General features: G+C 43.5%; 1 protein-coding gene across 3 annotated transcripts in view; it reads left to right on the forward strand.

The window, feature by feature from the left end:
• Positions 1–27,115, forward strand: part of FGD3 (FYVE, RhoGEF and PH domain containing 3) — a 232,319-nt gene that overhangs the window by 83,004 nt on the left and 122,200 nt on the right. Inside the window, exon 1 of one of the 3 annotated variants that reach the window (XM_069736736.1) lies at positions 22,110–22,196. The exons of the other annotated variants lie outside the window; for them this stretch is intronic. The gene's annotated coding sequence lies outside the window, so the exon portion shown is untranslated. Of the gene's footprint in view, positions 1–22,109; positions 22,197–27,115 lie in introns of those variants that run through there. 3 annotated transcript variants of the gene reach the window in all.

The raw sequence follows: 27,115 nt of genomic DNA on the forward strand, positions 1-27,115 counted from the left end.
AATAACCAATACATTTCGTTCAACTTCACAATTGTGTTCCACTTGTTGATTCTTCACCAAAAAAATTACATTTGGTATCTTTGTTTGAAGCATGATATGTGGGAAAAGGTTGAAAAGTTCCAGGGGGCAGAACACTTTCACAAGGCGCTGTATATACACAAGTCTAGTACAAAATAGAGCAAAATCAAAAGCAAATCCATCCCATACAGCTGCACCAAGCACAAAAAACTTAGAGGTTGTCCACCTTTGGTGTCAATATATTTATTTTTTTACTTAAATATATCTATTTGGGGCAACTTTTTGAGGCCCCTCTATGTACAAGATGTCTGTAATAGCTTTTTTTTTTTTACAGCATTGTAGTATGTTGTGTGCATGCTCCCAATCCCTTCATCATCAAGGCACAAAAGAAGTCCAGTGGGCATCTCTGGTCTTGATCCAGCACCTCCTCTTTTCTTACAATCTCCGTCCTCCTTCCCTGCTTTGTGTTGATGACGTGTCCTACATCATCCTCATAGCGTCTTCCATCACGCTCCTGCTCAGGTTTAATACTCTCTGACCTTCCAAGGGGAGAGCGAAGAAATGTAGTGCGCATGTGCCGGAAAGATGAAAGAGCGGAGATAACCCAGAAGTACAGCCAGCACATGCGCTCTACATTACTTTGCTCTGCCCTCGGCACGGCGGAGAGAAGTGCGCCTGCGCATGAGCGCGATGCGGGACACTGTGTGAATTATATTGGACGTGTCCTCTACTTGATTCCGGGAAGGAGGATGGCGGACGTAAGACAGGAGGAGGCACCAGATCCAAAACCAGACGCCCATCGGACTGGATAACCCAATCTGTAAGAATAATAAAATGTCTTTTTTGGGACGTAAATACAGCATACTAGAATGATCTAAAAGCATGCTTAAAGGTGATGGCCTTATTTTTATACTGGAAAAACCTGGTGACCGGTTCCCTGGAAGTGGATGATGTCATTGGTGTGCGATGCGTTGCCGCTGTAACCTGATGTGCAGTAATGTAGAAAGGACAGTCCAAAACTGGGATACAATAAAGTGCTCGTTAGAATTGAGACAGTAGACCAATTCATAGTAGACTGCATCTGGGTGTCTGCCTCCAATAGACATATACGCCCAAAAATGATCCACGGCAAAGACAACGTTCACTCTATTGGCACCATTATATGACCAAATCCCGTTTTGCAATGGGTTTGGATGTAAGCCGTGACGGGTCCACTGAACGGGTGCCTAAGTGCAATGTGAAGGAACCCTTACTGACACTTCATATTATCTTATATTAACATTTAGATCAGTTTATAAATTATAATGTTATTTACCCAGTCCATCCATGCCAATAAACACCTTCATCCATCCATGCCAATAAACACCTTCATCCATGTTTGATGCTGTCCCTATAAAGTGTGCCAGTGTGCCTAACTGACCCGTGACCCCAATCGGCACATCCATTCTCCCAGTATGTAACGCTATGTAGAACTTTCTGCCATTGTTAATGCTGGTAATAAAAAACTCTTGGTTGCGATGACTCACTGCAATTTTGGAATCAGACGGGTGAATTACCGTATAGATCTAAGAGTTAGATTTAAAAGGGGCACAACAGACCAAATATATGAAAGAAAATCAAAGTCCGCGTATGAACAATGGATCTTTAGAGGACTAACCACAATTTCTGACACAGAGGAAGGAAACCAGATCATATTACTCCATGATTATCTGGATAGAATGGATGGAGGTAATATAAGAGACGTGTAGGAATACAGAGGGGGCTGCCCCGAGGTTACAGCCGTCATCTATTTCTTTATCACTTTATTTATGACACGTTTACACCCCTCTTCCCATTTCACCTTCATCTATATTATACGACCTGATTTTTTTTTTTTCCCCGCAAGATTCTAAGCAAAATCTGTGATTTTTTTTTATTTTTTTCATTTATTTTTTTTAATTGATAAAGACGACCGGAAAATAGATTTAATTGGTGAGATCTTTGATGATGTTTCACATATGTCGTGTTCGTTAATGTTACACTTTGCAGGCAAGAGTGTTAATTTTAGGAGTTAACTGGCTGATAGTCACACCGAAAGGATAGCACCTTATACAAGTGTAACGTTATATCTCACGCAGAACGTCATAAAGCACAAAAAGTTGAAGATCGTTGTAGGAAAAATCTGGGTACGAGGTCACATCACAGGTTGTTGGTGGTAGCCGAGGGCACAATGTAGGGCTTATCAATCCTTCTGTAACACATAGCACTGCTTGAGATATGGCTAATACTGTATAAGGGCAAGGAAGAACCTTAAAAAAAAAAGTCTGATTTTTTTTTTTTTTTTTTTTTTTTTTTACACGTATCTATCTTGCCTGTGTTGGACAAACATAAAAATGAACTATTGATTTTTATGGCACAAGAAAAACTCAAAATCTTACAAGAGGTTAGATTAAAGGGAACCTGTCAGCAGGATTGTGCTGAGTAACCTACCCAGTGTCAGGTCGGCGCCGTTATACTGATTAAAATGATACCTGGGTTGATGAAATCCGTCTTGTGGTCGTTGCTTAATCTTTGTTTATAGTTTTCAGTTAATGAGATTCTCGTGCTGCGGGGCGGCCTGTGTGCGGGGCAGTGTGCTGCCTGTGGGTGTGGCTGTGTGCGGGGCAGTGTGCTGCCTGTGAGTGGGGCTGTGTGCGGGGCAGTGTGCTGCCTGTGGGTGGGGCTGTGTGCGGGGCAGTGTGCTGCCTGTGGGTGTGGCTGTGTGCGGGGCAGTGTGCTGCGGGGCGGCCTGTGTGCGGGGCAGTGTGCTGCCTGTGGGTGTGGCTGTGTGCGGGGCAGTGTGCTGCCTGTGAGTGGGGCTGTGTGCGGGGCAGTGTGCTGCCTGTGGGTGGGGCTGTGTGCGGGGCAGTGTGCTGCCTGTGGGTGTGGCTGTGTGCGGGGCAGTGTGCTGCCTGTGGGTGTGGCTGTGTGCGGGGCAGTGTGCTACCTGTGGGTGGGGCTGTGTGCGGGGCAGTGTGCTACCTGTGGGTGGGGCTGTGTGCGGGGCAGTGTGCTACCTGTGGGTGGGGCTGTGTGCGGGGCAGTGTGCTGCCTGTGGGTGGGGCTGTGTGCGGGGCAGTGTGCTGCCTGTGGGTGGGGCTGTGTGCGGGGCAGTGTGCTGCCTGTGGGTGGGTCTGTGTGCGGGGCAGTGTGCTGCCTGTGGGTGTGGCTGTGTGCGGGGCAGTGTGCTGCCTGTGGGTGGGGCAGTGTGCGGGGCAGTGTGCTGCCTGTGGGTGGGGCAGTGTGCGGGGCAGTGTGCTGCCTGTGGGTGGGGCAGTGTGCGGGGCAGTGTGCTGCCTGTGGGTGGGGCAGTGTGCTGCCTGTGTGCGGGGCAGTGTGGTCTATGGGTGGGACTTTATGTGGTGCTCTGCTGACATATTCATCTGTATAGCTTATGACCGATCACTGATATCTCACTGACCTGCCCCCTATTTTACATACTGAATATAATCTATTTTGAAACAAAAATTCACATTCAGCAGACAGGCAGCGCCTGTGCTGTAGCATTACCGCATCTATAGTGTCCATTTATTCATTTTATTTGGTGATATAAATTTATTCTGAAAAAAAAAAAAAACTCTCTCTCGCACTGATAGATGCTACTGCGCAGGTGCGGCCAGCGCCATTTATATAGTTTTTTCTGAATATATTTATATCACCAAGTAAAATAAATAAATGGACATTATAGATGCGATTGTGATACAGAGCAGGCGCTTGCTGAATGTGAATTTTTTTTTTCCAAAACATTTAATATTCAGTATGTAAAATGGAGGGCATGTCAGTGAGGGATCAGTGACCGGTCAGCAGTCTGCATTATGAATGCCTAATCAGAGCACCCCTGCCCAGGCCGCAGCGGAGCACGAGCATATCATTAACTCAAAACTGAAAATAAAGATGAACAAAGAACCACAAGACGAATTAAATCAACCAAGATATCATTGTAATCAGTATAATGGCGCCGACCTGACACTATAGGTTACTATGCACAATCCTGCTCCTGCACAATCCTGTTCAGCACTTATTGCTACTAACACGAGTTTCGACCACTCTGCTATTGTCAGACCCCCGCCGATCTGATTTTGGGGACCTATGCGATCACCCAGCACTCCCACCGGTCTGCTTTTTACATTGTCTGTTCAGGTTGTATTCTAAAGGAGAGGAACATCACTGCTCAGTCACACTATGTAGTGGCTGCTGCCGAGTCCTGCAGATCAGATGCTTTACTGCTTACATTCTGGCGGATCGGTGGGAGTGAGGGGTGATCTAATATTAATCACCCATAATAAAAGGCTCACTTCGACAAGACGATAATCTGGAAGTAGTATTTGCTAAAACACTAATTCGTAATCTGCTTCACTGGCGTACACAGACAGAAGAGACCCCTGTGCAAGAACAATATATGGACCCTCTGCAGTCAAATAATTCATCATGATCCAAAATTCCACTTGCTTTGGAGGTGATTGTGGTCCTCTTACCTCTTGGTCCTTGTGCGGTTGTACCAATGACATGACCACCCCAAAGTGCAGGCATGTTTTCTCAAGCCAATCACCAGACAAACAAGCAAAATTCTAATTTCTTGGAGTGGGGATTGAGTCATACATGTCGACATTAAAATTGTTTTCAGCAGCGCATTGTTCTTTGGGGAAAAAAAGGGACATGACAGTGCTACGGATAGTGATAATATTCTGAGTGCACAAAATGATCATAATAACGATGGTTCTGTGCTTAGGATTCTGGTCGACCGCTATGAACAGGCCATTAAACGACCACTGATCGGATTGTATATAACTGATCAGCGGTTATTTAATGGCTGCACTCAGCTTGTCTAAATGGGCCCTAACCATTAATCATCAAAATCAAAAGGGTTGTCACTAGTGATGAGCGAGCGTGCTCTAGTGTGTTATCCGAGTATTTCGGCCATGCTCGAGTAATATGTTCGCACCGCAGTGGCGGCATGATTCACGGCTGTTGAGAAATGGGCAATCCCTGCATATGTTGTGACTATATAACAGCCACGAGACATGCAGCCAGGGGGACTTGAACATATTACTCGAGCATGCCCGCGATACTTTAATAACACGATATCCACTCATGTTCGCGCATCACTAGTTGTTGAAACTGTGCTATTAGTCAGCTATACAAAAGATAGGTGATAAGTTACTGATCTTGAGACTTTCAACTGATTTTGAGAACAGGGATATGACATGGCTCATCAGAATGGCTCCTTAGCGGCACCTGGATAGGGGTCGACTAAACAGTGGTTTGGCTGATCATTCGGCGGGCGGTTATCTCACCTAACTCCTCCATACACGAGAGCTCATTTTGCTGAAGGCCCTTCTGCTCCCTGTGGGAAAACTGGCGGTTTATCACGCCAAGAACAAAAGGAACGGTAGCCCGAAATCGGACATGCCGGACCCTGCTCTCCCGCAGAGGAGAATTGTAGGCTTTTATACACATTAGACTGTTGGTTGAGCCCGGTGAATTCGGCTGACATTAGTTTATGGTGCATGGGTCCTTTACACTCATCATGACTTCACTCATTGTCTTTCGGATTGTTTTAGCAAGCGGAGCGCTGTGCTCCGATTTTGGTGAAAACTACTAAAGCAATGTTCTCCAACTTGTGGTGAGATATACTAAAGCAATGTTCTCCAACTTGTAGTGAGACATACTAGAGCAATGTTCTCCAACTTGTGGTGAGATGTACTATAGCAGTGTTCTCCAACTTGTGGTGAGATGTACTATAGCAGTGTTCTCCAACTTGTGGTGAGATGTACTATAGCAGTGTTCTCCAACTTGTGGTGAGATGTACTATAGCAGTGTTCTCCAACTTGTGGTGAGATATACTGGAGCAATGTTCTCCAACTTGTGGTGAAATGTATTAGAGCAATGTTCTCCAACTTTTGGTGAGATGTACTAGAGCAGTGTTCTCCAACTTGTGGTGAGATGTACTAGAGCAATGTTCTCCAACTTGTGAGATGTACGAGAGTAGTGTTCTCCAAACTTGTGGTGAGATGTACTAGAACAATCTTCTCCAACTTGTGGTGAGATGTACTAGAGCAGTGTTCCCCAACTTGTGGTGAGATGTACTAGAACAATCTTCTCCAACTTTTGGTGAGATGTACTAGAGCAGTGTTCTCCAACTTGTGGCTTTCTAGCTGTTAGAAAATGACAACTCATGCCATTCTGCATGCTAAAAGGCCTTGGATTAGCCAAGTGAACGTATAAGGTTAGAAAGATTACCCAGCCACTCTCACTTCTGCGTTGGAAGGTTAGAGACTTGGCTGATGTGGTGTCACTCAGCCACATGCCTGGTATCCGCCAATATTTTAGCCGCTAGTGATGAGCGAACGTTCTCAGATAATGTGATATCGGAGCATGCTCGGGTGTTATCAGAGTATCTTGGGCGAGTTCAAATAATATGTTCAAGTCCCTGTGGCTGCATGTTTTACGGCTGGTGGACAGCCGCAACAACGTTCGAGGATTGCCTGTTTGTTAGACAATTCCTGTGTGACCTAACAGCACTAACAGACATTTAGCCTTGGGGACTCGAACATATTATTCGAGCACTCGCAAGATACACGGATAACGCTTGAGCATGCTCGGTTAACACATTATCCAGGAACGTTCCCTCATCACTAGCATTGATCCCTTCATTTTACGGATGTAGATCCCAGCAATCCGACCCCCCACAAATCATCAAATACTGTCTAATCCTAGAAATACGCCATCGCTTTAGTCTGACAATGCCCTTTTAAATGACTCTACGAGAATTCTGCATGTTACTGTGTAAACTGAAGACGAATGATCTGTATCCGTCGTGTACCACTCGCTGGCATTTGGTATAATCGCCCCTGCGATCATGGCCGGGCTCAGGCCGGTTACACAATAATACAAAGCAGTCATCTCTGGTTCTCTTTGAATCCGTTCTCTCTTATGTAGATTGTAGGTTCAGATTTCGGCTCGGTCTTTTATCTTCTGCCTGAGTGAAGAATTTCCGTTTATTCTTTATTAATAATATCTGAGCTATTGGTGTAATTGCCTTCGTTAAGCAGTTTGAAACTAGATACTGGATAAAATATAGAAGGTAATCGATTGTATCTGGAATTCTTATTATGTCCCTTTTATAATCTTTGCTGCAGTTGTCAGATTGAAGGTGTTTTCCCCCAAATTCCCATTGTTGTCTATTGTACTTAGAGACATTTGAGAATTCGCACCACTGCTTCATATACAAGATTGGCACCTTCCTCAGGTCTCTGGAATCCCAGTCTCAGGATCGCAGTGGGTCCGTCCGATGGCTTGGAAAAACCCTCTAACAAGCATGGAGCCTAAAATAATTATCCAGGGTAGAAAACATGGCTGCTTTCCTTCAAAAAATGCACCAGGACCTCTACATGGGAGGCTGAGGTATAGCAGCTTGGCACCAATAAAGTGTATGGGGATGAGCTGCAATGTCAAACGCCACCGGTGGGCCGGTGTGGCACTGCTTTTGGAATAAATCGGCTATGCAGGTTCCATTTCTGTAAGTGGCAGTGTTTTTAATAGAGATTTGGGGGTAACTCCAGAAGGTATGCCTCGAATGTCTAAAAGATGCAGAGACCACCTGTTTCCCGAACTTGGGCCCACAATTCCTTTCCACATCAAGTGTGTTTGGTTGTTTCTATCCATGACTCCCATGGAATTGAATGGACAGAACCCTACACATGAGCACCCACCTCTACATTCACAAAATGTGGCAACCCAAAGCCACTTGGGTCTGGTCCCTGTCCTGGAATTTGGTGCTTTCCCAGAGATGGAGCTCATTTTGTTTAGACATTGATGGTATACCTAAAGGCTACGAGATAAATGCCACACTTTAGCAATTGAGTGTGTGGGGTCGCAATCAGTAGACTTAGTCACCCTCGGAGACATTCTTATGCCCTAAAAGACTGTGTGAACAAGGGTTATGCCAATAGGACAACTCCTGGGTATTTGTGCAAAGAAGATGGTGTATGAAACATGGGTAATGGAGCTTATTTTGGGAAAGTTTCAAAGATTATATAATTCCCAGTTGCCTGTTTCTTCAATGAATCCAAAATGGGGATATTTTATCAATCTTGCAGTGAAGGCTTCATTCACATCCGCTTTCGTGAATTCTTTTGTTTTCCTCCGCCATAGAAGCAGAAGAATAAAATGAACCACAGTGCAGGATCCGTCATGTAATAAACTTCACTGTTGTCCAACGGACCCCCGCTGACTATAACGGGGTCTGCCAGCTCTTTATCATTGGGAAGATCTGGATAGGGCAGTACTGAAATAAACAAACAAGCAGGAGGAGAGTATCGCCAGATATCAGTTTGGCACGATGTGCGAGCTGCGATCATGTAAAAAATTAGATCTGGAGAGTGTAAGCGAGGTTTTTTAATTCCCACTGACGCGTTTCGGCACCTTTCTCAATTTAAAAAAAATAAAAGTGCACTATGCAGTAACAGCAGAGTTTGCTTTCAACCTTTTTCAGCCTTCTGCTTGCTGTGACCTCATTGTCCGCACTTGGCTTTCTATCTTGAGAAAGTCACTGAAACGCGTTGGTGTGAATAAAAAGAGCCCTTGCTGGATCTTTCTATGAGTGCAGCGAAATAATCTCCACTTTGCCAAGCTCTGGATCATGGTGTCCGCCATTTAACTAGGTATGATAGTGCTATTGTCTGGTATTTATGGTCAGATCATATGTGGCTGGGAGGTAATGGCGTGTTCAGGTAGTGGCGTAGTGTTGGGATGTGAGCTCGGGGCTGGTTGACCTGGGTGTAAAATCTTTAGAACTGCAAAATTTCTAAAGGGGGCAAAAAAGAGGGCTGCCAGCACGGAAATCCAGAGAAGGAGAACAAGCCAAGGAACCGCAGATCTCTTGACGAGGGCCATTTTGACTGTATCGGTATCAATAGGATGTGAATACAGTTGTTTCTTGTGGTAGAGCAGGGAGCATATGGCTTACTTATTGCCGTACCACACTCCATCCCGTAAGCCGGAGAGGAGTCAGATGCCTGGATTAGAGGAGTATAAACTATATATTGTTTGTGAGGTGGTGGCATTTTTACTGGGCTATCGGGTACAATACTTGTCTTACCCCAGGCATCGGGAACCCACCCTAGTCCATTGGATGCAGGACACCCTCTACAATGGCTTTTGCACAGGTTTGTGCAGACACCGGAGTCACAGTTGTGTAGCTTTCAGAGGCTGGTATTTGCAGTGATCGCAGCACGTTTGGCCCATTGACAGTCCGTGTCGTCATAGAACCAAGAGTACTAGATTGTTTATGGCAGGAGAGTCAAAAAGTGCAGGAAAAAGTAGGAACGCTGCCAGTGGCTCAAATGAAATCTGGAATAAAACGATTGCTTCTGGCTCAGTTTCCATCAGTAATTCTGCTGGAGTCCGTCCTGACACCTGGCAGCAGACTCTATATAGCATTTAATTTGTTTGAAGATACGTCCAGACAAGGAGAAAGCCAAGCGATTTATGAATGGAAGAACCTTCCCATGAAAGGACAAAAGATGCCTACAGGTACAATGTACACACTGCATTGAGAAAAGCAAATGCAGAGTGCTGTAGTCATATTCAATAACTTCAAAGAGACCGGAAAGTGTCAACTTTCATCCAAATCTACTTCATAACTAATTATATACATATAGTGCGGAGAATAAGTATTTGATACACTGCCGATTTTGCCGAAGTTTTCCCATCTTTAAAGAATTAGGAAGGTCTGTATATTTTATCATAGGTACACGTCACCTGTGGGAGACCGAATCAAAAATAAAAACCAGAAAATCACATTGTATGATATTTACATAATTAAGTTGCAGTTTATTGCATGAAATTAGTATTTGATCGCCGACCAAGCGGCAAGAATTCTGGCTCTCACAGGCCTGTTAGTTTTCCTTTAAAGGGAATCTGTCACCCCAAAATTGGCCTATAAGCTAAGGCCACCGGCATCAGGGGCTTATCTACAGCATTCTGTAATGCTGTAGATAAGCCCCCAATGTAACCTGTAAGATAAAAAAAACAAGTTAGATTATACTCACCCAGGGGCGGTCCCGGTGCGGTCCGGTCCGATGGGTGTCGCGGTGCGGATCTGGCGCCTCCTATCTTCATACGATGACGTCCTCTTCTTTTCTTCCTGCCGCGCCTCCTGTCTTCATCCGATGACGTCTTCTTCTTTGCTTCTTGCCGCAGCTCCTGCGCAGGGGTACTTTATCTGCCCTGTTGAGGCATTACAGAATGCTGTAGATAAGCCCCTGATGTCGGTGGGCTTAGCTTATAGGCCAATTTTGGGGTGACCGATTCCCTTTAAGAATCCCTCCTACTCTGCACTCATTACCTGTAATAATTGCACCTGTGTAATCTTGTTACCTGTATAAGACACCTGTCCACACAATCAATCACTCCAACCTCTCCACCATGGCCAAAGCCAAAGAGCTGTCTAAGGACACCAGGGACAAAATTGTAGACCTGCACAAGGCTGGGATGAGCTACAGGACAATAGGCAAGCAGTTTGGTGAGAAGGCAACAACTGTTGGCACGATTATTACAAAATGGAAGAAACACAAAATGACTGTCTGTCTTCCTCGGTCGGAGGCTCCATGCAAGATCTCACCTCATGGGGTAAGAATGAATCTGAGAAAGGTCAGGAATCAGACCAGAGCTACACGGGAGGACCTAGTCAATGACCTGAAGAATGCTGTGTTCACAGTCTCAAACATTACCATTAGTAACACACTACACCATCATGTATAAAAATCCTGCAGGGCACACAAGGTCCTCCTGCTCACACCAGCACATGTTCAGGCCCATTTGAAGTTCACCAATAACCATTTAAATCAGTGTTTCCCATAACTCCAGTCCTCGCGGACCCCAACAGGTCATGTTTTCAGGATTTCCATAGTGCTGCACAAGTGAGAAAACACCTGATATTTCCATCACCTGTGCAATACTAAGGAAATCCTGAATACATGACCTGTTGGGGTCCGGGAGGACTGGAGTTTGGGGAAACACTGATCTAAATAATCCAGAGGAGGCATGGGAGGAGGTCATGGGTTCAGAGGAGTTCAAAAATAGAACTTTTGGTATCCAGTCCACTCACCGTGTTTGGAGGAAGAAAAAGGATCAGTACACCCACAAGAACATCGTCCCAACCATGAAGCATGGTGGGGGAAACATCATACTTTGGGGATGCTTGTCTGGAAATGGGTCAGGACGACTGGACCGTATTGAAGGGAGGATAGATGGGGTCATCTATCATGAGATTTAGGCCAACAACCTCCTTCCCTCAGTAAAAGCATTGAAGATGGGTCGTGGTTGGGTCCTCCAGCATGACAATGACCCAAAACACAAAGTCCTGGAGTGGCCTAGTCAGTCTCCAGACCTGAACCCAATAGAAAATCTTTGGAGGGAGATGAAACTCGATGTTGCCCAGCAACAGCCCCGAAATCTGAAAGATCTGGAGAAGATCTGTATGGAGGAGGGGGCCAAAATCCCTGCTGCCGTGTGTGCAAACTTGGTCAAGAGCTGCAGGAAACGTCCGACCTCTGTAATTGCAAACAAAGGTTTCTGTACCAAATATTAAGTTCTGTTTTAATATTGTATCAAATACGTATTCCATGCAATAAAATGCAAATTATGTAAAAATCATAAAATATGATTTTCTTTTTTTCATTTTTACATTCTGTCTCTCACAGGTGAAGTGTACCTACAGTAAAAATTACAGACCTCTCTATTCTTTGAAGGTGGGAAAACTGATGATTTTCCAAGTATATCAAATACTTATTCTCCCCCCTCCCCCCACACACAGACGCACGCTCTCTCTCTTAATAAACTTAGCTGTGTAATCCTTCTTGAAAAAGTTACTTGATCTCCACCCACCTTGCCTGATTGGGAGCTCCTCAGTGTCCCTCCTCTCTCCTGCTGCTGACCTCTCACACTGCTCAGTATAAGCTGCAGCTTTCAGTCAGGTTGGTTGAGTGGAGACTAAATACATTTAGACACAGGAGTCCAGATGGGGTGAGAAAGTTCATAACCTGCTCATTTCGATATGAGGATTACACAGCCATTCTGATATTAAATATTCCTAGTAAGTACACCAGATTCAAAGGGTCTAGGAGATTAATTCATTAATGGATAATTTTAGAATTGTGAAACTGGTAATTAGTTTTTGGTGAGTTTGCTCTGTGTATTTCCACTTAGCAAAAAATGTAGTCTCTTACAGTATAAAAAAGATGAGATTAATAGAAAACTCATGCCCACTATGCTTTTTATTTTTACACAATATGAACTGACCTGCGGTGCGTGTTTGAAATCTGTAACATGTTGTCAGAGAGAAAACTGGATTGGTCAAGCAACACAAAAAAATCTGAGAAAGAAGGTAAATTGGACAGCATTTCGTACACACCACCAAATAGGGCTGGACAAAATTGTTGGCATTTTTCCAAAATTGTGGGTAAATAACTTTGTTTAAAAATGTGATGCTCGTTCAGACTCACTTGTGGCAAGTAACAGGTGTGGGCAATATGAAAATCACACCTGAAACCAGATATAAAGGGGAGATGTGACTCAGTCTTTGCATTGTGTGTATGTGTGTGCCACACTAAGAATGAAGACAAGGAAATGGAGAAGAGAACTGTCTGAGGACTTGAGAACCAAAATTGTTAAAAAATGTCAACAATCTCATGTCCTTCCCCAGAGACCTGGATGCTCCTTCGTCCATGGTGCGCAAAATAATCAAGAAGTTTACAAACCCTTGGCACTGCAGCTAATCTCCCTGGATGTGGACAGCAGAGAAAAATTGATGAAAGGTTGTAACCTAGGATAGTCCAGATGGTAAATGGTTCCAGAAGTCATGCTGTCCTGCAGGCTCAGGGTGCATCATTGTCATGCAATCTATTCATGGACATTTTAATGAAATGAAATGCAAGTGGAGGAGACCCAGGAGGACCCCACTGCTGACACAAAGAAATAAAAATGCTAGACTGCAGTTTGCCAAAGTGTACGTGCGTAAGAGAAAAGCCTTCTGGGGAAACCAGCATAAAGCTTTTTGGTAAAACGCATCATTCTACTGCTCGAAAAAGATGTTTGAGTTCCCGCGGCTGCATGTCTCTCGGCTGTTAGACAGACACAACACATGCAGGGATTTCCTGTTTGATAGGAAATCCTCATGTGTTGCTGCTGTCGAACAGCCACGAGACATGCAGCCACGGGGACTCGAAGATAGCATTCGAGCACACCGAAGACGCTCTGATAGCACCGGAGCATGCTCAGATAACACCTTATCCCAGCACGCTCGCTCATCACTAATGGCTGTTATACACCAGATAAGGAAAAACCCTGTGAGCCTATGATAATGGAAAAAATTGTTGCAACTTCCTTGTTCCAAAGATCAAAGTTCAAAAGAATCCTGTGTTTTAAAGGGGATTCCCGATTTTCGGTTTATCTTATTTAATATAGGAAAATGTCCACAACTTTCTAATAACTTTGGTTTCAGTTCCTCCCCAGAGCAAAGGGAGATATTTTTGAACGTCTGACTTTTTTGTGTTTTGCCGTCCCGGCAGTCATGTCTGCTACCTGTTTGCATGTTTCTTTGACCACCGTTGCTGACATCTCACTCTCCCCACTTATGTCATACATAGGCCTTTATCTCTGTTCTGTTGCATTGTTAAAGGATTATAGCAGAAGACTGAGATTCACAGGAGATCTTCAGGTGAAGACAATGAGGATAAGAATAACAGGATAGTCATCTTAGCAGTATGTTCCACGGGTGATAAAACTGACGGAAAGCCATCCCTAGTTGTGGAGTATCGATGTTATTAGATTACACTGTCCACACATTGCTCACATTTCTTTTGTATGAATAATCAATTTTATCCACAATAAATTATTTGATTACTCAGTGCACAGTTGCTCTCAATTTGACAGATTATCATTACATTTGCTCATTCTCCTATGATGATCGTTTTGTTTTTCACCATCTAAAATCCAATAATAATACAATTAATTGAGATTCACATTATTATTATTATTATTATTATAAATAACTGCTTTCAGCTTGATCTCGAGTCATTGCGACTTGATGGATGACTGCTCTGTAGGAACAGGTCAAATTCATCTTTGTCAAAGTAAGTTGAGTTTCCTGCACAGTGAGGTATCAGGTTACACCTCCTACTTTACTCTCAGGAGATAAGTTGTCTTTTTGGCTCATTTTAATGTTTTTTTTTTTTTTTAAATTGCCATTTGTTTAGACGAGTTGTTGTGTTTTGTTATTATTAATGACCACATCGTATCACATGAGGTTCTCCTCTAACATCCAAGATGGTCGTATGAAATTCCAATTTTTTCACTAGAAAGAAATCTTTTTTTCCTCGCCCATTAATGCTTGTGTCCAAAGAATGGGTAACATTTATAGCTAAAAACACATTTTTTGTTTAGATGTTTTATTTAAAAACCAAAGGTATCCTGAGGTCTGAAGGCTTACTATAGGAGGTATAAATGATGCTGTTCTCCTGAATCTAATAACAAAAGACTGGCCAAATCGAAAAACAGGTGTGAACAGGTGCCTGGTAAGAGTAGCCGTCTCCAAACGTAACTAGCAAAGTAGCATTCTGTAGCGCTATAGCATGCAAACATGAAATATATTTAATTAAATTGCATTACTGCTCTAGAAAATGGGAAAACCCGAGAATATTTAGCACATAATTTGGCCAATTCATGATGCCCAGCAGCTGCGATAAGGTGATTCTTATTGCTGGGAACCTGTCTAATGTGAATCCTCTGCTAGGCTGAAACCTACAGTTATATGGATAGATAGGATCCATATAAAACGGAGATGTGAATGAGCCGTAACTGTGAACATAACCCTTGTTTTGTTTTTGCATTATGATTTGCAACTTGACCGAGTTGTGAACTTATTATTACCCAGTCATGTGCATTTTCTCACTTCTGACAGCTTTGTGCCCTTAGAAATCTTCTGTCTTTGGGAGGACATATATGTTAGTAGACAGAAAGTTGTCGGAAGACTGAATAGCTTGACAGCTCCTAAAATGTGTATAATGATCACTTCACCTGCTGGGTGTTATGTAGATTCAGGATGTGCCATCTTTCTAATAAAATATTTTTGCTGTTATGTTACATTAAAACGTTGTCAAACATATTTATTTTATGAGTGAAAAATGTGACCATATTTGTACCCCTCTCAAAAAAAAATTAAGGGAAAAACTTGCGCATTACAGCATAATCTCAAGTCAATAAATCCGCCGGGATATCAATCTGTGCAGGAAACGAAAGTGATTGTGAAACAACTTTACTTGCTTTGGTGCAAATGAAAATGACAGGTGAAGGCACAAGCTCGAAAAAAACAAAAACAAAAGGGAAGGATTTTGTAGGCGGTGGCCATACAGTTGCTTTATTTTATTATCCTTTCTCCACTTTCTCGAATTTTGTGTTTTGCTAGTGTCTTTGGCACGATTGGTAGCACAAGGTGGTACCTGCAGCCCATTCAGGTTGCACTAGTAGTCTCGCTCATCCACACGTGCTATCTCAAGGTTTGCTTTATCCAGCACAGATTTAAGAGCATGGATTACATACTTGGCCACTGGCCATTACGCGAGAAGACCCGGAAAGGGCATCGGCCCATTTGTACGTCACTGGAGAAGCTCAACAGACTGGCCTCCAGCAAGCTACAGGTGTGCATGTTTCTGACCAAAAGTAGACTGAGGATGGCATGAGACATCAGCGTTCTCTTACACCATGCACCTGGATTGGCGTTTGCCGGAGAATACCAGATTTGGCATATCCATCATTTGCAACCCATTCTCTTCACACAAGAGAGCAGATTCATGCTGACAGATGTGAAAAGGTCTGGAGACATTGTGGGCAATGTGGTGTTTTCTATAACATCATCCAACATAACTGCTTTGGCAATGGATCATAGACGGTCTCGGGCAGCATATCCTTGGAGGTTCACACAAACCTCCACTTCTACCCTCTCCAAACTAACAAGGTGATGTAATAGTGCAACTCCTTTAAATCCCGTCTTGGCTTTGGGCTTTTACACCTTCACAACTTCCTCTTCATAAATTCAGTAAAATGCAGAAGAGGTGTGCACTAAAAAGTTGCACTTTGTGATACTGCTGCTCCAATTGTTGGGTTCCTCTAAAATGACAAAGTGTTATAGTGTATTAGTCAGCTGCCCGACTAATCCACCTGTCCCCCCGCTATTCCCCGGCCTCCCTGCTCTGCCAGGCTCTTTACTGGCTCCCCATTACCCAGAGACTCCAGTACAGAACCCTAACTATGGCATACAAAGCCATCCACAACCTGTCTCCTCCATACATCTGTGACCTCGTCTCCCGGCACCTACCTGCACGCAACCTCCGATCCTCATGGATGGGAGGAATGTGTCACGGAGGTCGCTGTGATGCAAATGGCGGAGGTGAAGATTTCAGCAACAGTAGGTTGCTGAAACATATTTTTTTTTATGGAGACTGGATTATGGGTCCTGGTTTGAAGAACGACTAGAAGAGCTTGGGTGGGAAAGGTCCCTCCCATACCTCCAGTCCAGGCTTTGTAGGTCCTAATTAATACACCTGAGCTGTCTGAGTTGTCTAATGTGTTGGAACTGGAGAGCAACTAGTAAATGTGAGCACACTGAGTTTATAGCAGGACCTGAATTGCTGTCTGGGTGAGACCCTGTTGTTGCTTTGTCTTCATTGACAAAGGACCTTGATTTGTATTGAATTTGTACCATAAAAAGGATGTTTTTCATTTTTTTTTTTGTTATAGGACTGTGAAAGTTTATGGAGTTTAACCCCTTAGTGACGGAGCCAAATTTTTGAAATCTGACCAGTGTCACTTTATGTGTTAATAACTCTGGAATCCTTCAACAAATCCCAGTGATTTTCAGATTGTTTTTTCGTGACACATTATACTTTATGATAATGGTAAATTTAGGTCAATATGTTTTGTGTTTATTTATAAAAAATATCAAAAATTTGAGAAAAATGTAAAAAAAATTGCAATTTTCAAAATTTGAATGATTATCCCTTTAATCCAGAGGGTCATACCACAGCAAACCATTAATAAATAACATTTCCCTCATGTCGGCTTTACATCAGCATCATTTGTAAAATGTTGTTTTATTTTGTTAGCATTTTAGGAGGATTAAAAATGTAGCAGTAATTTTTCATTTTTTCAAGGAAATTTACTAAATTTATTTTATTAGGGGACCTATCCATGTTTGAAGTGACGTTAGGGGTCTCATATATTGGAAAACCACCAAACGTGATACCATTTTAAAAACAGCACCCCCTGACATATCGAAAAATGCGGTCAGGTAGTTTATTAACCCTTCAGATGCTTTACAGGAATTAATGCAAAGTGGTATGACAGAAATGAAAATGTGCATTTTTACCACCTAAATGGCTCTAACTTCTGAACAGATTACTACAGCCGTTAGATTCTTAGGCCGCTATTTAGTCATGAAATGCCATGGCAAACATCAGGACCACACAATCATGATCTCAGGGCACCAACTGGGATAAAGAGGAAGCTCTCACACTCTGTTAACCATATATAATGATGTAGTCACTATTTACAGCAGCATCTAAGGGGTTAAACAGATTTGGACGGTGCAAACACTGATCGTGGCTGATGCACAAAGTTGTCACCTATAGTGCACAACCGACAGATGCTGGATTGTTACCTGTATGGGGAGGCTATTCTCTTATATGTCAGGTCAGTTAAAAGACGTATTGGCGGTCATTAAGGGGTTAATAAACCTAAGTGTTTTGACAAAAGAATCGGGAGCCAGTGTGAACTCTAATGCCTGAGAGCGTGAACCCATGCACCCTCCCCTCTATGACAACCATATGTTGTAAAAGGGCATGAGGACATGGTTGTCCTACTTAGACAACACCTCTAATTCATGAGACTAGTTTGACACATCTTATATGTCATTTTCCTGGGGATGTTGTTTCTGTAGCTATATTTATCTTATAATACTCATCCACCTCTTCAGAATAAATGTCATCGTCTAATTGAAATGTTCCTATGTGAAGTACGGATTACAGCACTCTGACATTATTATCCTTGTGTAACCTTCCAAGTAAACATTGTTGAAAACGTCATCGATCAAAAATTTTTCTTACGGGAAGGAAAAGCTCCTTCCCAGTGCCCTTTAATTGGGAATGCACAGATGATGTTGACCTGTCGCATAACCATGTTTCATCAGCCTGCAGGACAGTGCTGGTAATGGGGATCATTTGCACTATATTTCCATCTCCAACCACATAAATTTCTCCGTTACTAGAAAAAACTTTATTCCTCCCGGGAGCCACCGGTGTCCACCCGTGTTGTGGGCGGTGGCTGTCGGCACATTGACTGACAGCTTGCGGTGCAGTGCGTCAATGCAATGCCAACTGTCAATCACAGTGCCTTGGATGTGTTTATAGTCACTGCTCTCAGTGCTGTGAGTGGTGACTGTAGCTGCGCCGGCAAGGCTGTGTAACTGAAAGCCGGCGGCTCCCAGGAAGAACAAAGTTCCTTTTCTCCCAAGTGTCGCACTTTCAGTACAGGGGCATGGCACCTTTTATTACGCTACTAAACTGCAGATTAACACAATATCTGCAGGTTAATAGCATTATTGGACCTGACCGGTTCCCTTTTTAGTAGATCAGCCAAGTATGGATTCTTATGGGCAATGCTTCATGGAAAAACCATACAAAGATGTCATTCCTTCTGGGAGAGAGCGAATATCGTTTTTCAGCACTTTAATAAACCTTGAAAAATGCTCAGTTTCTCTCCTTCGGGAGAACCGACCCTCCAAAAGCTGTCTTCAGGCAACGTCCTTTAGCCAGACAAGCCTTGCTATGCGCTGATGAGGGGCAAATGCCCCCAGACAGCTAAATGTACGGTAGATAGGGTTTAGCTTGGCTTATTTCCTTCATCTTGTAACAAAGCTTTTGAGTTGCAAACCTGACTTTGGTATACCCACTGAAAATTAGTTACTTTCTTGTTTTTTTTCCCCCCCCACAGTTGTTCTAGTAGTGGAGGGATTTAGGGTATTAGCTGTGGGTAGTATATAGGTGGTCTCGATAAGAGGCGATGGTGTTCTTCCCTCAAAGCTGGATCAGGGGCACTACATTTAGCCAACAAGACCCTGCTCTGCAATTATTGGGAGCAAACACTCCGAAGCAGCTCTCTAAGGGTGCACTCAGACGGCCATATTACTCGTGTGACGTCATATCTCAATCCTCGGACTGACCATCGGCTCTCCTGACCTGAGTGTGACAGCCGGTATTTTTATGCAGCTGTCACGCTCAGGTCAGGAGAGCCGACAGCCAGTCCAAGGATTGCGATGTGATCCTCACACAAGAAATACGCTCGTCTGTCTGCGCCCTAAAGATGATTTTCTTCTTGCTTGGTAAATAACCCTAGTCTTGTTTCCAAGCTCGTTAAAGGGTTGAAGATATACAGGTCCTTCTCAAAAAATTAGCATATAGTGTTAAATTTCATTATTTACCATAATGTAATGATTACAATTAAACTTTCATATATTATAGATTCATTATCCACCAACTGAAATTTGTCAGGTCTTTTATTGTTTTAATACTGATGATTTTGGCATACAACTCCTGATAACCCAAAAAACCTGTCTCAATAAATTAGCATATTTCACCCATCCAATCAAATAAAAGTGTTTTTTAATAACAAACAAAAAAACCAACAAATAATAATGTTCAGTTATGCACTCAATACTTGGTCGGGAATCCTTTGGCAGAAATGACTGCTTCAATGCGGCGTGGCATGGAGGCAATCAGCCTGTGACACTGCTGAGATGTTATGGAGGCCCAGGATGCTTCAATAGCGGCCTTAAGCTCATCCAGAGTGTTGGGTCTTGCGTCTCTCAACTTTCTCTTCACAATATCCCACAGATTCTCTATGGGGTTCAGGTCAGGAGAGTTGGCAGGCCAATTGAGCACAGTAATACCATGGTCAGTAAACCATTTACCAGTGGTTTTGGCACTGTGAGCAGGTGCCAGGTCGTGCTGAAAAATGAAATCTTCATCTCCATAAAGCATTTCAGCCGATGGAAGCATGAAGTGCTCCAAAATCTCCTGATAGCTAGCTGCATTGACCCTGCCCTTGATGAAACACAGTGGACCAACACCAGCAGCTGACATGGCACCCCACACCATCACTGACTGTGGGTACTTGACACTGGACTTCAGGCATTTTGGCATTTCCTTCTCCCCAGTCTTCCTCCAGACTCTGGCACCTTGATTTCCGAATGACATGCAAAATTTGCTTTCATCAGAAAAAAGTACTTGGGACCACTTAGCAACAGTCCAGTGCTGCTTCTCTGTAGCCCAGGTCAGGCGCCTCTGCCGCTGTTTATGGTTCAAAAGTGGCTTTACCTGGGGAATGCGGCACCTGTAGCCCATTTCCTGCACACGCCTGTGCACGGTGGCTCTGGATGTTTTCACACCAGACTCAGTCCACTGCTTCCTCAGGTTCCCCAAGGTCTGGAATCGGTCCTTCTCCACAATCTTCCTCAGGGTCCGGTCTCCTCTTCTCGTTGTACAGCGTTTTCTGCCACATTGTTTCCTTCCAACAGACTTACCATTGAGGTGCCTTGATACAGCACTCTGGGAACAGCCTATTTGTTGAGAAATTTCTTTCTGGGTCTTACCCTCTTGCTTGAGGGTGTCAATGATGGCCTTCTTGACATCTGTCAGGTCGCTAGTCTTACCCATGATGGGGGTTTTGAGTAATGAACCAGGCAGGGAGTTTATAAAAGCCTCAGGTATCTTTTGCATGTGTTTAGAGTTAATTAGTTGATTCAGAAGATTAGGGTAATAGGTCGTTTAGAGAACCTTTTCTTGATATGCTAATTTATTGAGACAGGTTTTTTGGGTTATCAGGAGTTGTATGCCAAAATCATCAGTATTAAAACAATAAAAGACCTGACAAATTTCAGTTGGTGGATAATGAATCTATAATATATGAAAGTTTAATTGTAATCATTACATTATGGTAAATAATGAAATTTAACACAATATGCTAATTTTTTGAGAAGGACCTGTGTATGTGTATGTATATATATATATATATATATATATATATATATATATATATATATATATATATATATATATATTTATTATTATTATTTTTTATTTTTTTTTTACTTAAATGCAAGTATTCGGGACTAAGACTGTTTTTTTTTTTTTTGCATTTTAGGTATGACAATAAATTTTTGCACTTCTATAGTTTCTGTATGACAAATGTCTATTGCTGGCTGCAGAATGAGTCAACTGAGAATCTGTCAATGAGCTCGCTCTGAGGTCTGACAGGACAGTTTGTCACTCTTTTATCTGTTTTTTTTTTTTTTTAATGAGCTCCTCCCAGCTGATTTCTGACCACATCAAAATTGGTTGTGAAGGGAAAAAAAGCCTTACATATGTACAACCCAAATGTGGAAAACTCTTAATGAAACCCAATTGTAAAAAAAAAGATTTTTTAGCGCCAAATACGTGCAAAAATAACAGTAAAAAATAAAATGTATAAAAATGTCCTTACAGGACTGTTTCTTCCTATAGGTGGCAGCAGCGAGACTGTTCCTGGAGCATCTCTATCTTTCTATATGACTTTTTTATTTATTTTTTATTTTTTTAATCATCTTTAATAATTTCCAATTACTGTCTGATAATTTGGCATCTAATGAGCCCAATTAATGGCAGATTAGTGTTATTTTACCATACAAGTAAGCTGATTTCATGCACTTGCTGCCCTATAGAGACGTGTATATAGTTCTGCCTTTGGATTGACGTGATGGCATGACACGCCAATGCTGATCCTCGCTGCATGACAAATTCCTGTATTGTTTGTATATGGGGATTAGAGGATGACGGCAGATTATGACCTAAACGTACTATTAACAATGTAGCGAAGGTGACGCATCTCGCATGCATGTAAATCGCAGGTTACAGGTAGTTCCTGGTAGGTCGTCGTTGCACGTTATGTACCAGAAGCGTCAATGCTCGGTCATTTTGGTAACAGATCTTCGAGTTTCAAAATAGGAACTAGCAGCAGCGAGTCAGGAAGTGAGATGTAGCCGAGACAGACCCGGCTGCTCTTCCCTTAAGGTAGGTTACAAAACAGACTTTTTATTGTAACGCTGCTTTATGCTTTGTAATTTGCACTTTTAGCTGTCATTTTTCATCTGTCAAATCAATAATTTACAAATAATCTCCGAAAGGAACTTATTCTAGAGCTGCACCCTGACGGAGGGCTGCCAAGTGTAAGCACATGAGTCTGGCGTGTAGTGGAATGTCCTTGTATCGGGTGTTTTTACTCTGCTTTTGTCGTTGATGGTCCCTGAGCCGAGCATTATGTGTATGGGGGTCTCAGCCGAGAGAGGAGTCAGCCAAATACTGTACTTGTTTCATGCACATGGCTACACGACTGTGAGACAATATATGGTGCCTATACAATACTTAAAGGGGTTCTAATAGGTATTGGGTGATTTTATTTTTCTAGCATGGGGCATAAATATTAGATTGGTGGGGGTCCGACACCTGGCAACTACAATGGGTGCAGGGGTTGCAATCGCACTCAGGCCCTGGAGCCTATAGGGATCCAAAAAGTCCAATCATTACTATTAAAGACTTGCAATAATTGGAGTTTTTGCACCGAGGCTCATGAGCTTCTAATTACACCACTGCCTAGCAATACCACCAGTCATCTGCTAGCAGCTCCGGCGGCGGCCAGATGCAAGCATTAAAGGGAGCTGCACGGCGTAGCTCTGTTTAAAGGGAACCTGTCGCCCCCAAAATCGTATATGAGCTGCGGCCACCGGCATCAGGGGCTTATCTACAGCATTCTGTAATGCTGTAGATAAGCCCCGGATGTAACCTCAAAGATGAGAAATAAAGGTCATATTATACTCACCCAGTGGCAGTCCGGGTCCGATGGGCGTTGCGGTCCGGTCCAGCGCCTCCTATCTTCATACGATGACGTCCTCTTCCTGTCTTCACGCCGTGGCTCCGGCGCAGGCGTACTTTGTTTGCCCTATTGAGGGCAGAGCAAAGTACTGCAGTGCGAAGGCGCCGGGCCTCTCTGACCTACGCAGTATACTGCCCAGTGACGAAGTATATTGCCCAGCCATATAGTATATTGCCCAGCCATATAGTATATTGCCCAGCCACATAGTATATTGCCCAGCCACGTAGTATATTGCCCAGCTACGTAGTATATTGCCCAGCCACGTATGTAACATTTTAAATAAAAAAGAAACATATACTCACCTTCCGAGGGCCCCTTGTAGTCCTGTCGCCTGTGTGCGGTGCATGCAGCAGCTTCCGGTCCCAGGGTTGGTATGAGCGGAGGACCTGTGATGACGTCGCGGTCACATGACCGTGACATCATGGCAGGTCCTTCTCATATAGCATCCTTAGCACCGGAACCTGCCGCTTGCACTGTCGAGGACAGCGCCACGTCGGAGGGTGAGAATAACGTTTTTTTATTATTATTATTATTATTTGTAACATTAGATCTTTTTACTATTGATGCTGCATACGCAGCATCAATAGTAGAAAGTTGGTCACACAGGGTTAATAGCTGCGTAACTGGAGTGCGTTACACCGCGCTCCGTTAACGCTGGCATTAACCCTGTGTGAGGGCTGACTGGAGGGGAGTATGGAGCGGGCACTGATTGCGGGGAGGAAAGAGCGGCCATATTGCCGCCGGACTGTGGCTGTCGCTGATTGGTCGTGGCAAAGGTCATGGGCGTTTTGCCATGTCCAATCAGCGACTTGGATTTCCATGACACACAGAGGCCGGGACCAATGAATATCCGTGACAGACAGACAGACAGACAAGGACAGACGTAAGTGACCCTTAGACAATTATATAGTAGATGATGATGGGTAATCATCATTATTAGAGATGGGCGGACAGCTGGATGTTCACGTCCGGCGGGTTCGGCCGAACATTTTCAAAATGTTCGGGTATGTGTTGTGAATTCTGCTTTTGGACTCCCTCCGGTGGTTGTAGGTGGTAATGCAGTTGTCCCAGGGCTGCAGTCATGGTCAGGTGTTTCTGCTGATTGCAATTCTGACTGGGGTATTTAGGTTTGCAGGATTCATTAGTCCTTGCTAGTTGTCAATGGTTCTTGGGAGGTGTTGGACCTCTGTCTGGTTTCTCCTGCTTAGCTGCCAATTCAGCAAAGATAAGTGTCTGGTTTTTTTTCTATGCCACACATGCTGTGTGCTGGATTTTTGATTGTATTTCTGCTCTGTGTGTAGGATTCTCTGGAGTTGCAGATATACGTTCCACGTCTTTAGTTAGATGGAGGAATTTTTTGTATAATCTGCTGTGGATATTTTTGGAAGGGTTTTAATACTGACTGCACAGAACTCTGTCCTATCCTTTCCTATTTTAGCTAGAGTGGCCTCTTTTGCTAAATCCTGTTTTCGGCCTACGTGTGTCTTTCCTCTCCTACTCACAGTCAATATTCGTGGGGGGCTGCCTATCCTTTGGGGTTCTGCTCTGAGGCAAGATAGTATTCCTATTTCCATCTATAGGGGTATTTAGTTCTCCGGCTGTGACGAGGTGTCTAGGGTTTGTTAGGCACACCCCACGGCTACTTCTAGTTGCATTAAGATCAGGATTTGCGGTCAGTATAGTTACCACCTACTCCAGTGAAAGTTATTCATGCGGCTCCAAGGTCACCGGATCATGACAGTACAACTGGCCAATAATGAGTTAAATGCATCTCAGAAGAAGGGTGTTGAGCAATTTTTTTTTCTGCAGTCTGCTTTGTCTTCTCTTCCCTCTTTATCTCTGGGTGGCTGAGGAGCCTTGTGCAAGCATGAATGTTCAGGAATTAGCTTCTCGTGTAGACCAGCTTGCTGCTAGGATACAGGGTATTTCTGATTATATTGTTCAAACTCCTGTTTTAGAGCCGAAGATTCCTACTCCTGATTTGTTTTTTGGTGACAGGTCCAAATTTTAGAGTTTTAAAAACTGTAAACTGTTTTTTGCTTTGAGACCTCGATCCTCTGGTGATTCCATTCAGCGGGTTAATATCGTCATCTCCCTGCTGCGTGGCGATCCACAGGATTGGGCATTTTCCCTGGAATCTGGGAATCCGGCTTTGCTTAATGTAGACTCCTTTTTTCAGGCTTTAGGATTATTATATGATGAACCTAATTCTGTGGATCAAGCGGAGAAGACCGTGCTGGCCCTGTCTCAGGGTCAAGAGGCGGCAGAATTGTATTGTCAGAAATTTAGAAAATGGTCTGTGTTGACTAAATGGAATGATGATGCTTTGGCGGCAATTTTCAGAAAGGGTCTTTCCAAATCCGTTAAAGATGTTATGGTGGGGTTTCCCACGCCTTCTGGTCTGAGTGATTCTATGTCTCTGGCCATTCAGATTGATCGGCGCTTGCGGGAGCGCAGAACTGTGCGCGCTGTGGCGTTGTCCTCAGAGCAGATTCCTGAGCCAATGCAGTGTGATAGGATTCTGTCTAGAACGGAACGACAAGGATTCAGACGTCAGAATAGGTTGTGTTATTATTGTGGCGACGCTTCTCATGTCATTTCAGTCTGCCCTAAGCAGACAAATAGGATCGCCAGTTCATTTACCATCAGTACTGTACAACCTAAATTTCTGTTATCTGTGTCCTTGATCTGCTCATTGTCGTCATTTTCTGTCATGGCGTTTGTGGATTCAGGCGCCGCCTTGAACTTAATGGACTTTGAGTTTGCCAGGCGTTGTGGTTTTCCCTTGCAGCCTTTGCAGAACCCTATTCCTTTAAGGGGCATTGATGCTACACCCTTGGCTAAAAATAAGCCCCAGTTTTGAACACAGGTGACCATGCGCATGGCGCCAGCCCATCAGGAGGATTGTCTATTTCTGGTGTTGCATAATTTGCATGATGCTATGGTGCTGGGTTTTCCGTGGTTGCAGGTACATAATCCTGTGTTGGATTGGAAGTCTATGTCTGTGACTAGTTGGGGTTGTCAGGGGGTTCATAATGATGTTCCTTTGATGTCAATCTCCTCTTCTTCCTCTTCTGAAATTCCAGAGTTTTTTGTCTGATTTTCAGGATGTATTCGATGAGCCCAAGTCCAGTTTCCTTCCACCGCACAGGGACTGCGATTGTGCAATTGACTTGATTCCAGGCTGTAAGTTTCCTAAGGGTCGACTTTTCAACCTGTCTGTGCCTGAACATACCGCCATGCGGAGCTATACTAAGGAGTCTTTGGAGAAAGGGCATATTCGGCCATCTTCTTCACCGTTGGGAGCGGGATTCTTTTTTGTTGCTAAAAAAAGATGGCTCCTTGAGACCGTGTATTGATTATCGCCTCTTGAATAAGATCACGGTCAAGTTTCAATACCCTTTACCTTTGCTTACCGAATTATTTGCTAGGATTAAGGGAGCTAGTTGGTTTACGAAGATTGACCTTCGGGGGGCATATAATCTTGTTCGTATTAAGCAGGGTGATGAATGGAAAACTGCATTTAACACGCCCGAAGGCCATTTTGAATACCTTGTGATGCCATTCGGGCTCACTAATGCTCCATCTGTTTTTCAGTCCTTCATGCATGATATCTTCCGGACTTATATTGATAAGTTCTTGATCGTATATTTGGACGATATTTTGATTTTTTCCGATGATTGGGAGTCTCATGTGAAACAGGTCAGGATGGTATTTCAGATCCTTCGTGACAATGCCCTGTTTGTGAAAGGGTCTAAGTGTCTCTTTGGGGTGCAGAAAGTTTCTTTTTTGGGCTTCATTTTTTCTCCCTCGTCTATAGAGATGGATTCGGTTAAGGTTCAGGCCATTCATGATTGGATTCAGCCCACATCCGTGAAGAGCCTTCAGAAATTTTTGGGTTTTGCAAATTTTATCGCCGTTTCATTGCTAATTTTTCCAGCGTGGTTAAACCCTTGACCGATTTGACGAAGAAAGGCGCTGATGTGGCAAATTGGTCCTCTGCGGCTGTCTCTGCCTTTCAGGAGCTTAAACGTCGTTTTACTTCTGCTCCGGTGTTGCG

Source organism: Ranitomeya imitator, chromosome 8 (genome assembly GCF_032444005.1).
Source record: "Ranitomeya imitator isolate aRanImi1 chromosome 8, aRanImi1.pri, whole genome shotgun sequence".
NCBI lineage: Eukaryota > Metazoa > Chordata > Amphibia > Anura > Dendrobatidae > Ranitomeya > Ranitomeya imitator.